The sequence below is a fragment of the Furipterus horrens genome, unplaced genomic scaffold (assembly GCF_987537825.1).
Source record: "Furipterus horrens unplaced genomic scaffold, mFurHor1.1.pri manual_scaffold_4, whole genome shotgun sequence".
In the NCBI taxonomy this organism is placed as follows: domain Eukaryota; kingdom Metazoa; phylum Chordata; class Mammalia; order Chiroptera; family Furipteridae; genus Furipterus; species Furipterus horrens.
This window is the reverse complement of record NW_028327174.1, coordinates 121,818,292-121,833,811: the sequence shown is the minus strand read 5'-3', so window position 1 is coordinate 121,833,811 and position 15,520 is coordinate 121,818,292. Positions and strand designations below refer to the sequence as shown.

Below are 15,520 nucleotides of genomic sequence, written 5' to 3'. Positions count from 1 at the left end.
TCATTTTTAAATTGTCTCCATGCCAGTAGGTAGAAGTAACGTCTCATTTGGATTTGATTTGGATTTTCCTAATGAGTGGTAATATTGATCATCTTTTCATGTGTTTATTGGCTATGTGTACAAGTTCTTTGGAGAAATAGCTATTCATGTCATTTGCCAATATTTGTCAGTTGGGTTATTTCTCCTTTTATTGTTGAGTTGTAAAAGTTCTTTATATGTTCTGGATGTTTTATATTTATGATATATATGATTTGCAAATTTTTCCCATTCTGTTGGTTGGATTTTTCACTCTCTTGGTGCTGTTCCTTTTATAAATTATGTTGAAATACACATAATATAAAATTTACCATTTTAACCATTTTAAGTGTACAGTTCAGTGTCATTGATTATACTCACATTTTGTGAACCCACCACTATTCATCTCCAGGATTATCATCTTGCCAAACTGAAACTCTGTATCCCGTAAATAATAATGCTCTATTCCTCCCTGCCCCCAGACACTGGCAATCATTATTCTACTTTCTGTGAATATAAGAAAAACCACTGAATTTTACATTTTAATATGTTGAACTTTCTGATATGTGAATTATATCTCAATAAAGAAAAGAGAGGGGGATTGCAATAGAAAAATTAAAATAATATCTTCCTTAACTACATAGGGATAGGCGAAAAATTGAAATACTATATATCTGCAAAATAGGATGCCTAGGAATTATTTGAGTGTTAGCATGAGGCATGATACATTTACAGTTGAAATGTTCTGGGAAGATGAAAGAAAAGAAAGAAGACTAAAAAGACACAAGGTCTGGGTGCTTGGATGCAGCTTGACCACAATCTGTGTGACTTTAAGTGTCACATAAATCTCTCTTTGGGCCCTTTTTCTTCATTTCTAAAATATCAAATATAAAAGGGAAAAGTTGGACCAGATGGGGGTCATCTTTTTCAGGGTTAAACCACTTACAGTTATTAGTTTGTTTAAATCCAAAATTAGGCTTTAAAAATCTTTTTTAACTGTCAGCTTTATTGAGGTATTTAGATAAAATAACAGTTACTAAGTTTAGGTGTACAGGTCAATAGTTCTGACAAATGCATCCAGCGGTGTCACCGCCACCAGCACACTAAGGGTATAAAACACTTTCATCACTTCACAAAATTCTCTCCTGCTCCTTTGTAGCCCATCTCCTCCTCCAAACCTGGCCCCCGACAATTACTAATTTGCTTTCTGTTACTATTGCTTTACCTTTATTCTGGACTATCACAGAGCTTTCTGGGATGACATCCACCCAGCTCACTTTGGTTTCGAAAAGCTTCCAGGGAAACGATACCCTACGAGGAGGGAGCTTCTCTTGTCCTTCCGAAAAATTAGTTTCCTGAGAATTGGACACATTGAAAGTATTTTGAGGTGAGTCATGTCAACTGGTTAACAGGAGCACTGAATGCCTGATGGTTTATGATTTTAGTAATGGTGTCATCTAATAAAAAGTGCTCTCAAAAAACTGATGTCTCCATGGTGGGAGGAGGACCTCCCACATAGCTGTCATATTAAGGATGTCCCCTTTGGCCCTAAATTACTCTCTTGTTTTATTATGAACCATGATCTTGTTTAAGGAACAGACTATTACTTTGATTTTTTTATAAAGTTTAATTTACCTTTATTAAAATGAATATTTATAATTATTGTAGAAAATAATGTAGCAGGTATTCTCATATCCAAGATATATTCATTCAAAGGTTAAGAGGAAGGAGGAGGTCTTGTTTCTGATGAAAACATCACAAAGGAAATCTATGTCTAATATCAAATACCATACTGAGATTATAATACTCTTGTGGTCTAAATTTGTTTAAGCTGTTGTTTCAGCTTTGACATTGTAAAAAGAAAATGAGGGGAGAGAAGCTATGTTGGTGTTTATGACTTCATAAAGTTTATCAGAGATAATCATAAGATAACATAGCAATCATTTAATGCAAAGGTCAATATCCTCTAACTGTATCTGTTACTCAACAAATATTAGGTTTGATGTACTAGATACTGGGAAGGCAACAATGAAAGAGGCAGAAGTATTCCTGGTCCTCAATCCAAACACTGAATAAGCAGTTACAAGTACAATGTGGTAGGAGTTTATACTTGGGTGAGATTTAAATTTTTTTTCATTGTCATCCTGTGCATCATAAGGAGGCAAGGAAAGCACTAGATTACCTCTCCAGCATTGCCAAGAAGTTGTTATTCTGTTCATACAAAATTTAGCAAGCTAAAAGAATCATGAAGTGGTTGGTACAGAAATGTTCCAAAGTTCAAAGAAGGTCTGTGAATGTTTCCTCTAAATATATGATATCAGCTCCAAGTACCAGGTCAAATTCTTCAGGTGAAAAACTCCCCAGATTCTGTCCCCAAGTCGGCTCTTAACAACAGCTTTGTGTTGGATATGGAGAGGTAAGTGGGCTTCAACATTTGACTTAAGAAATTCTAATGCTATGTTTAGATCCGTGACAGTCACATGAGCACACAGCAGGGCAGCCACAATGCCCACTAGCCCTGCGCCAGTACCCAGCTCCACAGCAGAGCCCCTGAGTCCCACAGCTCCCATCTCCAGATAAGTGGAAAGAACAACAGCCACCCCTGCGACTTTCAGTTGCCTCCAGTCCAACCGGATCTGGATCGTGTGGTTTGCAAAGGAGAAGGTGGCAAGTGGCTTGAAGAATTTCTGCGACCCCATTTCCATGGTCTCCTCATAGAGTCCACTGCGCCAGCTCTCTGCTCCCTTACCTTGCACTTAGACTGCTAATGGCTTGATGATTCTACTTTCTGACACCACCTGTATAGGTACAGTGGACACAGTTCCATCTTCTGGAAAGGCTCCAGAGGCAACTCCAAGTGGTGGGCACTGCTCTTTCCCAGCCCCGAGGCGAGAAGCAAAAAAGACCGGCCTTAAAGGATAGAAGAGCCTGGAGATGGGCCTGGCTGAGGCTGTACAGGCAGGCTGCCTAATTTTTAGTCGTCGGCAGCCGTCCGTCTCGAGAGACGATGGTGTAGCTTCTTAAGAGTCTATCTGCACCACCGAGAATGGCTGTGCAGTCTGACTCGGGAGTGACACGGTATCTGTCTCCTCCCGTGTTGAATCGACACCTTGCGATGATGCTGGAGTGTCCTCTCCAGTGAAGCTGAAGCTACAGAGCCTGGGCAGGGTGATATGGAGGGTCTGCTGTTGCCCATGCAGCAGACCCCCCCTCTCTTCGCAGCTGAAGGATCCAAGGGAAAGACGGAGTCAATACAGCTTGGCTTCAGGTGCGCCGCAGGAGTTGCCGGTGTTGACTACAACGTCAAACCGCCTTAGGGACTCTGGCTCCGGATTTTCTGTCGGGGTTTACTCCCTTAGCCTTTCCCCTAAAGAGGTATGCCGCAAGGCAGCGGAGGTTTTTTGGAATCAGAGTTTTCCTTCTCTGATGTGCCCTGACTGGAAGATTGAACCAGCGACACTTAGCTCGCAGGCCGACGCTCAATCCACTGAGCCAAACCAGCCAGGGGTACTAATTTTTAGTCGTCGGCAGCCGTCCGTCTCGAGAGACGATGGTGTAGCTTCTTAAGAGTCTATCTGCACCGCCGAGAATGGCTGTGCAGTCCGACTCGGGAGTGACATGGTATCTGTCTCCTCCCGTGTTGGATCGACATCTTGCGATGATGCTGAAGCTACAGAGCCTGGGCAGGGTGATATGGAGGGTCTGCTGTTGCCCATGCAGCAGACCCCCCCCTCTCTTCGCAGCTGAAGGGTCCAAGGGAAAGACGGAGTCAATACAGCTTGGCTTCAGGTGCCCTGCAGGAGTTGCCGGTGTTGACTACAATGCCAAACCGCCTTAGGGACTCCGGCTCCGGATTTTCTGTCGGGGTTTACTCCCTTAGCCTTTCCCCTGAAGAGGTATGCCGCAAGGCAGCGGAGGTTTTTTTTTTTTTGGAGTCAGAGTTTTCCTTCTCTGATGTACCCTGACTGGAAGATCGAACCAGCGACACTTAGCTCGCAGGCCGACGCTCAATCCACTGAGCCAAACCAGCCAGGGGAAGTTAAGATGGTACTTGTACTGTATTTGGATATGTTACTATTTTAGCAAAGTAAACACTGATTTTGAGAAACAATGCACTGAAGATTAATTAGGAGACAACTGCAACAATGAGGCCCTTGACTAGGTATAAGTAATCAAAATAGAGAAGGAGGAAAAGGAGTAAGAGATTGATGTGGTGATAAACCTGGAACCATGTTGGACATAGATATTCAGGAAGAGTCAAAGACCACTGTGATGTTTTAAGCCCAATAATGCTGCTATTAATAAAAACTTAACCCCCCCCCCAAACCCAAACCAAAATAATAAAAATTCAAAAAAAGCTTGTTTTGGAACTGGAGTTCTAAAAGGAGCTGAAAATTACCATCTAACTCTTGGCCCTGACATAACATGATGACGACTTTCATCACAGTCAGGGCCATAGGCTGAGCCCAGGGACCATAACCACAGGAGGACTAAAACCTGAGATGTGGGTGTTTCTCATGGATGAAGACATATTGTGCATGTTTAATATGGCTATTGTGTCGAGGCTTCATGTGCTGTGGCCCATGAGGTGAGAGGACATTCCCTGTGTCCATTCCCCATAAAAGCAGAATACCATCAGGAAAGGAAGCTGGCGTTCGTCAGGTGAGTCCACAAGCAAGTCAAAGCAGCTTTCTCTCTAGGACATTTCTCTCTGGGCTTGGATCTCTGGGGTTGGCTGTTAGGAAGAGGAGCTATCTAGCTGTGGTCTCCAGTGGCATATGCTAAGTTGGTCTGTGTTGCATAGAGCCTGAACGGGGGCTCAAATGAATTTAGACTTCAGGACCTGGAGAGCCCTGAAACTGAGTTCTTTATGTTTTCTGTGCATTTTGATTTTGAAATATCCTTCAGTTGTTAAAGTTGTACTTATATATATATCAGCATTTTACCAGACACTTTACAGTAAGGACCTATAAAAGGGCAGCTCTCTTACAGGTCTACTAGAATATACTTGTGGATTTTCTTTTTCCACAGCTCAACTGAGAAGTTTTTGTTCATTTTAATTCAGAAATTGATAGTATAATTTCTGGTCCTATCCAGTGTTCTTCTCCTTCTTTGGAACAGAGAAGCAAATCTCACAAGTTGTATAAGTAAATATGTAACTTAATATAAAATACAAGTTATTTGAGGAACTTATACCTTCAGGATACTGAAGCACCTTTGAGAAGAAGCATCTTGGCTTTTCTGTGGTCCTATAGGGAGAAGAGGAGGCTGATACTTAGATGGCCCTCCCATAAAGCCTTCTCCACCTAAAAATAGGTTTGTGAGAAGGGATTGGTGTGGTCCTCAGAATTAAGGCCTGTCTATATAAAGTGGTCTGCTTTAGTTCTCCAAACGTATTACTTGAGACACGTCTTCATCACTGATAATGAGACTTCTTTATACACACTTAGAATTTTTACTTCCCAAGAGACAGGAGGATACTAATGTGACTGGGGAGAGAGATGCGCTAACTAGCAGAAGTGATTGGGCCACCCGATAAACAGCCAATCTACAATACATAGTAGCTTTGCCTTCATAGGATAAACACTATTGAACACAATGTCATTATTTTACTGACTGTTGATCCAGAGACTGCCTGTGAAATGTCCATAAAACAGCATATGAGAGTATATTTGAATATCCAAAACCCAGAGCCCAATAACACAAGATCGTAGATTTTTTGTATATTTTATTGATTATGCTGCTACAGCTGTCCCAATTTCTTTTCCCTTTATTCCCCTCCAACCAGCACCTCCCCTCCCTCCAGTAGTCTCATACCCCTTAGTTCATGTCCATGGGTTGTGCATATACGTTCTTTAACTTTACCCTTTCCTGTACTATTCTTAACATCCCCCTGTCTATTCTGCATCCTCCTACTATACTTCTTAATTCCTGCACAATTTCCCTCCTTCTCCCCCTTATCCTCCCATCTGACACACCCCTAGACATGCTCTCTATACCTATGATTCTGTTCCCACTCTGCTTAGTTTGTTTTTGTTTTTATTTTTAGATTCTTTTGTTGATAGTTGTGATTTTGTTGTCATTATAATGTCATAGTTTTGATCTTCTTTTTCTTAAATAAGTCCCTTCAACATTTCATATAATAATGGCTTTGTGATGATGAACTCCTTTAGCTTTACCTTCTCTGGGAAGCACTTTATCTGCCCTCCCATTCTAAATAATAGCTTTGCTGGATAGAGTGATCTTGGTTGTAGGTTCTTGCTTTCCATCACATTGAATATTTCTTGCCTGCAGTTTCTTTTGATAAATCAGCTGATATTCTTTTAAGCACCCCTTTGTAGGTAACTCTCTCCTTTTCTCCTGCTGCTTTTAAGATTCTCTCTTTATCTTTAACTGTTGGCATTTTAATTACGATCTATCTTGGTGTGGTCCTTGTTTGGTCTAGCTTTTTTGGCCTTCACTTCTTCTTTTCTGCATTTTCCATCCTTAAGCATATCTGTCAAGTCTGTGAGCATCTTTAAAATCAGTGTTTTGAACTCTACATGTGTTAGGTTGGTTATCTCCTCATCAGTTAGTTCTATCACTGAAACCTTGATCTGTTCCCTCTTTTGGCCCATACTTCTCTGTCTCCTCATCTTGACAGCCTCCCGTGTTTGTTTGCCTCTGTGTCTTAGGTGAGCTGTCACACGTGTTACATTGTAAGAGGCGGAGCCTTAGGTATTCATCAGTGCAGAGTGACCCGTTTCACCACGTTGTAGTGTTGTGCATGTGGGAAGGGTCTGAGAGGAAACAATGACACTTGCTCAGTACTAGCCCCTTTTCCAGGCACTTCTCCTGCTTCCCGTATGGGACTGGCACCTCTCTAGCTGTTGCCATGGCTGTCGTTCCCAGAGTGGGTGGGTCTGCAGTTGTTCCAGGACCATGGGGGCCTCTAAACAAGCGGACTCTGCTGAGAGACCCACAGTTTCTTCCTCCACCCCCACCCCCACTGGTTTGCACAGTCAGAAGCCATGAGGCTTTATTTTCCCTGATGCTGGAACTCTGAGCTGTGCAGTCTGGTCTGGTGCTGGGAATGCTCCCCAGGTGTCCCTCTGTACTTTTTAAAATGTGTGACTGCACTTTCTGCCAGCCTGCCCCTGCCACTGCCGCCACCACGCTGCTTCCTGTCCACACCATCTCTGCCCCTCTTACCTGTCTGGCTGAGTATCTCTTCTTTATATCTTTGTTTGTTGGACTTCCACGCACTTTGATTTTCTGGAACTTCTAGTTGTCTCTAGTTCTGAGATAGTTGTATTCCTTCTTACTTGTTCCTGGCTTATTTCACTTAGCATAATATTCTCCATTTCCATTCATACTGTTGTGAAGCATAAAGTTCCTTCTTTCTTTCTGCTGCATAGTACTCCAATGTGTACATGCACCACACTTTTTTTTTTGATCCACTCATTTACTGATGAGCACTTAGGCTGTCTCCAGCACTTGGTTATTATTATTTTTTATCCTCATCTGAGGACATTTTTTTCATTGCTTTTAGAGAAAGAGAGAGGAAAGGAGAGAGAGAAACATTAGTGTGGGAGAGAAACATCAATTGGTTGCCTCCTGTATGCACCCTGACCAGGGACAGTACACATGAGTACCGGTGACAGAACCCACAACCTAGGTATGTGCCCTGACCAGGACTTGAACCCACATCTTTCTGTTACAGGATGGCACTCCAACCAACTGAGCTATACTGGCCAGGGCAAAACATAATTTTATCGAGATTTCTTTGAAATTACAAAAAACAGCCTAACTCACAAAAGAGAAAGTTATTTGAAAAACTGATAGGTTAAAAATTTCTACTCCTTGTAAGACACTATAAAGAACAGAAAAAAATCAAGCTACAAAGTGGAAATATCTTCAAAACATAGAAAGAATCACCTAAAAAGAGTGAATTTTGCTGTATATAAATTACACTTTAATAAACAAAGCACTTCTCAATTAGGCACCCATACCAGACTCACGTAGGTGTCCCATGTCATGCCTAACTCCCCATTCTGGCGGCACTCTACTCAAGTGTCTGCAGAGAAGCCCTGTACATTCTTCCCAGCCATCTCTGATGCCACTTGGGGAGCTGACCAGCCCAAAGGAACTACTATTGATAAATGCAAGTGCATGTGCCCAGGGACAGCCTTCAACTAAGGACAGAAGCAACAGGATAAATACTCTACCTCCTCTCCCAGGTGGGACCCTCTGAGGGACATTTCATTTACTTCCTTGGAGTGTTCTCACAGAGACTGAACGCACTGCCCACAGTGATTACGGGCTCCATAAGTTGCTCTGAGTCAATCTTTTCCCTTTTTCCTCTTTCAATCTTCCCTATACCTTCATGCCTCTTTTGGGTATTTGTTCCAATATAAACCACTTGCATGCAAGTCATGGTCTCAGGGTCTGGGAGAATCCATGCCATGTCACCTTCCACAATGACTGGTCTGAGATTCTGCTCCAGCAGAAGCCAGGCTCTTTGCAATGACCTTCAAGGCCCTACATGACCCATCTTTGCTTGTCTGTTTTGTTACTCTCCCCTTACTTTTTCTGCTGTAGTCCTGCTTGCTGCCCTAGAACCCCTTTAGCTCTACCCTGTCTCAGGACATTTGCACTGGTTACTTCCTCCGCCTAAAATATTCTCTAGATATCTAAGCAGCTCACTCCTTCATTTTCTTTAAAGTTTGTCTCAAATATAGTCTCATGGAAGACTTTCTGACTACTTTATTTAAAATTATAAGCTGTCCTTCCAAACCCTCAACATACAATTATGCAGCTTTGTTTTTTTACAGCAGTTCTTCAATTTCTGACATACAATGTGTTTAAGAGTTCATATTGTTTGTTTTTCCTCACCTGCATGTATGCTACATGAAGACAGATTTTTGTCTATTGTATTCACTATTGTCTCATCAGTGACTTAAAGACTTGCTGATGCTCAAGTAAATAAATAATAAATGAGCAAATACTTTGTATACAGGAAGGCAAACATGTTACAATAACAATGAAGGACAATTGTGCAATATTTATCAAAATTTAAAATGCATTTAACCTCTGACCAGGTAGCTCTATTTCTAGCATTTAATCTGTAATTCCCCTTCCCCTACCCTTGGACACATACATATAAAGCTATTTATATAAAAGTTACTCATTATAAATAATTTCAGTGCCTTTCCTAAGAAACTGATTAAGAAGCACAAATTACCAGTTATAAAAATAGTCACAGAATGTAAAGTACAGCATAGGGAATATATATTCAATAATCTTATAATAACTATGTATGTTATCAGATGGGCACTAGACTTACTGAGGTGATCACTTTGCAAGTTGTACAAATGTCTAATCATTGTGTACAACTGAAACTAATATAATGCTGTTAGATAGAACAAGGGTCTCAAGGTCTAAGCTATTCTTGCTAAAAGTTAAAGTGTAGGACAGTATTTTTCAGATCATTTATAAACAATATAAGCTTTACAGGAACCCAACTTGATAAATGTAGCCAACTGCATAAAAGAAATACATGTATTTGACCAAATAGTGTATATAAGCAATGGCTAAGCCTCCCTTTAAAGAGGCAGAGGTTTGGATATGAATTCTCTAATCTCCTTTACTTGCTGCAAGTAAATAAAACCACATTGCAACAACCACTCCTCATTTTTGAATAGATCACCCCAAGCAGTAAACCCTTTGAGTTTGGGAGCAATATTATATGTCAATTGAAAGTGAAAAAAAAAATTTTAAAGATTGATTGAAAAAAGTCAATGGTATTTTCACATAATGGAATACAATGCAGTTGCAAAAAGAAAAGAAGGAAGTTTACTAAGTACTGATATGGAAAAGTGTCTAGAATATATTGTCATGTGAAAAAAAAAACAATGAATAAAACAGGATATGTAGAATAAAACTGTTGGCTAGGAATGAGAATAAAAACATCCATATTTGCTTGCCTTATCATAATTGAACAATGGGTGGATATACACAATACTTACAATGAAGGTGGTTTCCTACAGGAGGCAGAGGACACTGGGATAGATGAAGAGAGGGATGGCCCTTGGAATGTTTAAGCCCATGCAATGTCCTGCCTGATCAGTCTCTTCACCTAGGGTGCCTTGGTCTATGCCATGGAGTCTATGCTAACAGTGTGATTTATGGTGGGGTCCTTGGGCCACGCAGTATCAGTTTGACCTCTGGAGACTAAGGTCAACCATGCAGTAGTTCAGCCATGGTTATATGACTGACTGGCCAATAAAACCTGTGAAGAGGAGAACTGGGGGCCATTTAGGAAGGGTGGAGATGGAATTTCCCCCAGATTTCACCTTCACAAGCTCTCCCCAATCAGGTGGCCTTTCCTGAGCAGCCTGGCCTTGGGGCACCCAGCTCACCTTACTCTTCTCAAGGCTGGCTCAAACCCACCAATGCCACACAGTGCAATGGCTTTTGTAGGTAGGATCATCACTAAGCCTAACTCATTCTGGGCAGGGGGACCAAGAGCTGCTTCTGGCCATGAAAATCTGGAGTCTACTCCTTTCTGGGCTCTTTTGCCTCTGCTCTGCAGCTCTGCTCAGAGGTCTCAGGTCATATGGGTGCTCTCTTCACAGAGACCCCTGCTTCCAAACTCACCAAGAGTGGCTTTGTTCCAAGGGATCTGGCACTTTGGCCTAAGAATCAGAATAACTTTAGGATCATAAACCTGACTCCTGGAATGTCAGACTTAACACAGAGACAACTTGTGAACAGCAAGGGTCAGGAGCCTCACTATGACCCAAAGGGATCTGAAGCAGCACTAGAAGTTCCAGAATATATTTGTCACAGGGTGGGAGTCCATCCACATTCACTTAGAATTTTATCCCTGGGGATTTGGGGATAATTCAGTCTGCTGAATGCTGTGAAGATACTAGAAACAGTTCGAGTTTGGGAGTAAAACACACTGGTCTTTGAATGTAAACTTCATCACTGACTAGCCTGTGACCTGAGCATATCATTTCCCCAAACTGAGCCTTTGTTTGTTTTCAAATAATGCATTAGATTTTAAATTAAATAAATAAATTAAATTAAATAGAATTTTTTAAAGATTTCAAATTAAATTTTATTATTTTTAATTTATTTTTATTGAGGTAACATCAGTTAATAACATTATATAAATTTCAGGTGTATAACATTATAATTTGATATATGTATATTCTATTAAGTGCATACCAGGAATTTTACTCCAAAGGCAAGGGAAACAACAAAAATAAACAAATGGGACTACCTCAAACAAATCTTCCTCACAGCAAAGGAAACCAAAACAAAAAGGCAGCCGACAGCATGGGAGAAGGCATTTTCAAATAATGCATTATTTTTTAAAATGCAGATAATTATACCTACTTCCTGGATAGTTACAAGATTTACTAACCACTCAACAAAAGGAAAAGCAGTTATTGCTTATTCTTAGTGATAATATTTTGTTACATGCTTTACAGGTGACATTTTTTGGAAGGCCAAGAAACAGTCATAAAATTGTCATTTTCAGTTAAGAAACCTGACTCTTAACCATATTCCTTTTCTCTTTGTGGATTTGTCTCCCTGCCTACAGGTGACAGAGCTAGAATTCCCCTGGATCTTTCTGGCTGCAGAGCTCTGGCTCTCACTGCAGACCCACTGCCGGTGCTTTGTGGCATATTCTACAAATTTTTCTTTAAAAAAGAGAAACAATGTATTTTCCTCCACTCCTATGCCTTTTGAACTCAAGATTGCCAAAAGAAGCCAAGGTACATATCTCTTGGGAATAAAGCTGTGAAATATAAATAAAATAGTAGAAAATGAAGCATAACATTATGCTAAAAGAATGGTATCTGTGACCAATATGTTTACCTCAAGAAAGGAAAAAAAAAACAAAGAAGCTGGATAGCTTTGCAGAGAAAAAGACTACCTGAAAATACCCACAACGAAAATTAGAAAATGGTTATTATGCAAACCATGCATCTTCCAGAGATGAGATAAGAACATCTTTTTACTAAAATTCATATATTATGTTTTCGGAAATATTATTTTTCGAGATTCATCATTTCTTCTATGACAAGGACAGATTTTTAAAAGTTGTATCCTATTCATACCGGGGTTAGAAAGAATAGATTCATTAAAAAGTTAGTGCAATCGTTGTGAAACCAAGCATAAGGCTTAAACGCTCAGCAGCTTTCCTAGGAACGGCTGATGGTCTCTCGCCCCTAATCCCCGCTGAGTGACAAGGGGCAGGACCCCCAGGTACTGAGAGCCGCGGGACCTCAGCCTCCCCCTCCAAAGGCAAAGTCCGGAGGGGGTGGCGGAGGCGGGGTGGGGGGGTGGGGGGGGTAGGTGTCAGCGGAGGGGTGGGGGGCTGGGCCTAGAGGGCAGCGACGGAGGAGATTATCTTCCCCCTCCCCTGCGCGTGGTGCTGCCTCGCTCTGTCGAGACTGAACGAGTCCCCAAGCATCGCTGAAAGCGTCCCCGCAGACCCGAGACCGTGGGGGGTGACTCGGAGGCCGCTTCCCGTGGCACGACGAGCAGAATCTGTGTCTAGCCTAGCTGGGGACAGAGTCCTCTGTGTAGGTGGGTTCCCTAAGGTCGTGGTTTGCCCTCTAACAGGATCGAATTTTCCGTTTTTGCAAATATGGATCCTATTCGGATCATATGCGCTTCTTTTAGGAAGGACAAAAACATAAACTTTTAATGTAAAAGGTAAATGTGACTGACAGTGGTAACAGTTTAATAAACCTTCGATCGGACTGCATTTCTTTCTTTCTCTTTCTCTTTCTTTCTTTCTTTCTTTCTTTCTTTCTTTCTTTCTTTCTTTCTTTTTCTTTTTTTCCTTTTCTTTCTTTCTTTTTCTTTTTTTCCTTTCTTTCTTTCTTTTCTTTCTTTCTTTCTTTCTTTCTTTCTTTCTTTCTTTCTTTCTTTCTTTCTTTTTCTTCCTTCCTTCCTTCCTTCCTTCCTTCCTTCCTTCCTTCCTTCCTTCCTTCCTTCCTTCCTTCCTTCCTTTCCTTTTCTTTCCTTCCTTTCTCCTTCCCTCATTCCACAGCTGACCCCTCAGTGCAGCTAACTCTGTCTTCCTCCATCCTTTGATCCCACACATGTTTGCCCCCTTAGGTGCCCAGAGGTCAAATTAGCCTTAGTGGAAAGCCCACTGACCACAGCAAAGTGGGAGAGACTGCTGGCTTCAGATTAACTGCATTAGTTAAACAAGTAAATCTCTAATCAGAAATTGAGGCACAATGGCAAAGTGAAAAGTTTCAGTAGAATGTTCAGGGGCAGTGGTAACTTCTAAGAGATGCTTTTGAGCCTGGCTTTGCCCTCAGAGTGTATGAGAAGTGGCAGCTGGTGAAGTAGAACCTTCTATTTTAACTTTGAACAACAGGCCCAAAGAAGCAGACACCCACACTGCACCCACGGGCAGAAGGTCTGTTCTGGACACAACAGCCCTTGAAGATGAATGTGGTAAGAGCAGTTGGTATTGACATCTGTGAATGGGGCCCAAGTCTAAGTGAGAAGCAGGGCTGCCCAGAGAGCTCTCCAGGACAGTCACCCTGTGACCCAACAGGTTTTTTTTATTTTCTTTCTTCTGTTCTTCCTTTAACAGCTCCCATCCCCTCAGTTCTTTTAAATGATAGAAATTATATCATCAGCACAGAGGATGAACCCTGCATATCATAGCCTGTCAGTCACGCAAGTAGTCTTGCTCCGATCAAATAGCCTATACCAGGAACCAAAACATTTGGATATTTTGACCACTGTCAACCCTGCAGGGTTTATAGCCCTAGAATAATAAGCAACCATGAGAGAGAAACACATTAAAAAAAAACAAAAAAATAAAAAAACAATTTAGAACCAGTTAGTTCTAGAGTAGATTGTGATAAAAAATATTTAGTCTCAATGTCTCATGTTCATATCTGCCATTTGAACTAGGTGTCAGCAGAGCACTGTGCTCTAATGTGGTGTCTGAGCCAGCCAAGCTCTGCTCTCAGTTGTCAGACTGGGAGGATTTTTTTTTAAGTAAGGGTTTTATGATTTTTTCCTTCTCATGGCATTTTATCCTGATATGGTAGTCATTTCAATATAGGTTCTTCCTTTGTTTTTTTACTGCTTTCCCCCATGAATATTATATGGACAATAGCTGGAATGATTTTTGATAAATCTTCCTTGCCCAGATCCATTTCCTGTTAGCTCAGACCTCAGCCTAAGTCATTGTTGGTGTAGGTGGCTGGCATGATGGGGCTTTCAAAGCTCTTCTCTCAGAAAAAAACACTTTTTTTAAACAAAATCAGTCTCCCAACATTTTAACATAAATTTAAAAGACACATTTGAAAGGGAGAACTTTCTCAATAACTGAAGTAATAGAAATGAAAAAAATCAAATATATTTAGTTGACATTATTTAATTTAGTTGCCTAAAAAACATTTATTCACTCAAAAAATATGGATCAAGCTTCTACTTTGAACAACTGTGATTAAAAGAAATCACAATAGACCTAGCATGAATTGGTGATCAGAGCTAATAACAACTTAATGCATTGTTTTCCCCCAATTATCTTTTTTTCAAACAACTTTATTGAGGTATAATTTACATACCATAAAATGCACCCACTTGAAGTGTATAATTAAATCATCACTAGAGTATAGTTTTAAACAATTTTCATCACCTTGAAAGATTCTTTGTGCCATTTGCACCCAATTACATTTTAAAGTTGATTATTACAGGAAGATGCACTGGTATAACATTACTTAATATTAAATTAGCTTAGTGGAAAAAATGTTTCTCTTCCTTTTGGGAATGTGTCCCTGAATCACCTATCGAAATTCATTCATAGCCCTTCATCATAAACAATCTGCTCCAAGCAACAGATTTCTTTCATCTCTGCATTATCATAGGCTAATTCACCCTTTTGGGTTTTTGCTCCTGCAAGTCCTCTAGTCTAGAGCCCTCTGGCCTTGTTCACTTATCCAAATCTCCCCATTCTTTAGGCTGGATTTTAGACTGCACCATCTCCCTGAAGCCAGCCTTCTCTACCTCATAGCCTCTGGTTTGTAGTATCTGTTTTGCAGCCACTGAATATATTTCATTTCTTTGCAGTTTAGCTTTGAATGCTTTGAGGTTGGGCTGATCACATACAGTTTCTCCAGCATTATTGACCTCTCATGCTCAATTCAATAAACCTTAGTTGATTGGTCAACTGACTGCAGAGCAGCAGCAGGAAAATGGTGACAAATGGTTGACACTGCTGAACTGCAGTTGAGGTAAGTGCAAAATCAGAGAGACAGAGCAATTTTGTGTGCCTAGTCACTCTCTAAAGCAGAAAGGAGAGAGAAGGAAAATGAAATCTACATATATATTTTTCATAATTCCAACTAGTTTTCAGGTGAAATAACTGGGGCTCAGACAAGCTAAAAAACATGACCCAGACCACACAGCTTCAGTGAAGTCAGAATTAAAACCCAGGTCTATTTGAATCCAATGGCCCAGCATTTTCCATACA

The 15,520-nt window shown here is 40.8% G+C and overlaps 1 pseudogene; it reads right to left on the bottom strand.

Moving 5' to 3' along the window:
• LOC150012774 (protein N-lysine methyltransferase METTL21A-like) overlaps nt 1-15,520 on the bottom strand; it is a 33,794-nt pseudogene that overhangs the window by 7,849 nt on the left and 10,425 nt on the right.